Here is a 2,231-nt window from a genome sequence, read left to right as displayed (position 1 = left end):
ACCTGAGGAGGAGTTGAACTCCTCATCCGTCGTGGACGACGGGGTCCTAGAGGACACCAAGAAGGCGCTGAGCGCAAGAAGTGGATCGGCGATCCTCAAAGATCCTTCGGATCCCTTCTACCCGGTGGTGAAGGAGTATAGAGACGTTGTCTCAAAAGACCCACCGACGGGCCTGTCTCCGGATCGAGGCGTGTGTCATGAGATTGACCTGGTTCCTGGAACCAAATACTGCGTAACAAGGCAATGGCCTTTGCCGAGAGAGCAGTATTATTAGTCGTTGCGAAGCCACTGGGTGTGGCGAATATCTGCCACGTAGTGAAGAGACCAGTCAACCATTGTCCATGCATGTACTGAGCAAATTGGACCAACGCAGGTTCCTTCAGCCACCGCGTCATAATGACACGCAGCATCTCTAAATAGGCGGCTTCACTGCGTGCAAAATGCAGGTCATATACCTCCCGAAGTACGGTGGCTGCCACACCGGAGGAAAAGCTCCGAATACGCTCTTGAACCTTCTTCATTACATGGAAGAAGCACATTAGGAAGCGGTAAGACGGATTGCCTCCAAACACCAACGCAAGGGCGTTGCACTGTGCCTTATCGCCATCTGCCATCGCGTACTGAATGCGTAGGTCGTTCTTGGTGATCCAGAAGTAGATTCGTCGCAACGAAAAGAATACAGCTTCAAATACAGACTGAGTCTCCTGTGAGACCACAAATAGAGCAACTAGGTGAAATCTGCGCGACCTGACAGATATCCCCACCACTATAACTGGATAGTCACACTGATTCATCTTATACGTCCCGTCAACGTGTAAGATGAAGTTCTGTGGGGGAACAGTAAGTCGCAGCATTAACGCCTTCGTTGATAGACCCACAATGAAGGGTTTCTCGTCGGACCCATTGCCCACAATCGGTTTGCCACTGCTGTCTAGCTCCCATCCAAACGTGAACGTTTGCGTCATTGTCTCCAAGCCGGTGTACGCACGCGCGTGGACCCAGGCCCTGAGCTCCTGTACTCGGTCGTGATTTTCAAGGTAAGTTCGCGAGTAATTATTCACAAAGTTCTGGACAGTCTTTAAGGGAGGGAGATCCTCAAGAGGCGTCGAGAACTTTCGAGCTAGAGCGTGGCGAATACGCATAGGTCGGAGGTGCTCATCAGCGAGCTCGCGGCAGTAGATCTTCTGCGTAGTAGTGAGCTTCTTGCTCTTTGGAGAGGATGCACGGGTGTTGTGAGCTCCATACTCGAAAATAGATACGTGCGCTGTCTCCAGGCACGTAACGATCTTTCCTCGCCACTCGCAGTCTAACTCACTAGCTTCGCAGCAAAGGCCGGAGCTGCATGTAAGTAGGCGGTAACGCATCTTGTGCTCTGCGTCAATACACATGCTGCATGCCATCGTCTGACTCTTCTGGATCTCGAACGCCTTCATCGTCTCCATCACAGCGTCGGCCGCGGCAGCGTCAATGCCGACGGCCCTCTCCTCCCACGGCACACGCTTCGGCATGGCCACACTCGCCGAACAGGAGCTCTGCGAGTGACGTCCAGCAGCTTTAAACCTATGTGGGCCACATTCGCCACATATCTGCACGGCCACCGCTGATAGGCCAGCGAAGACCCAAGCTCACCTTGTCTGCGCGCTTCCTGCAGCGAGCAGAGCCGAAACCACTTATTGTGTTACTACAGCACTCTTCTGTGCTGACACATTCTGACGGTGTTTTAAGTAATTCACGGTGCCATGATGGTACTGTTTTGTGCAATTACAGCGTGCTCCCCACACAGCAATGCTGTACGACGACGCTACCGTTCGACGGGTTCTCCGTGCAGCTCACGAAGGCCAAGATTGGCGCGATGTCGCGCCATCGTCAAGCTATTCTACGCGTCCCACCGCACCTCACCATCAAGGCGCACCGTGAAAGCTACCTAAAGCTGGCTGCAGACCTCCTCGTACTCGAAGCTATCACCCCAGAACTTTGCTACAAGTGCTCGTTGCACACCATGAAGTTCCATGCGCGTGCGATCCAGATGAAAGATATGCCTGTAGGAGAATAAAGACAATATCAAGAATAAAGACAATATCAAGTTTGGCTTTGCTGGCTCCTATGTTCGATGTCACTTTGAACTTACGTTTTGTCACTTTGATTTTACCTGTCGCCATTTTGAAGTTGAAAAGGTGTAGAGAGGAGAGGTGCGACTGGACGGACAATCAGCGGTAGGTGAACTGGTGGCA

Source organism: Phytophthora infestans, genomic scaffold (assembly GCF_000142945.1).
Source record: "Phytophthora infestans T30-4 supercont1.177 genomic scaffold, whole genome shotgun sequence".
Classification (NCBI taxonomy): Eukaryota; Oomycota; class Peronosporomycetes; order Peronosporales; family Peronosporaceae; genus Phytophthora; species Phytophthora infestans.
The sequence above is the reverse complement of the archived record's forward strand: the minus strand, read 5'-3'. Positions refer to the sequence as shown.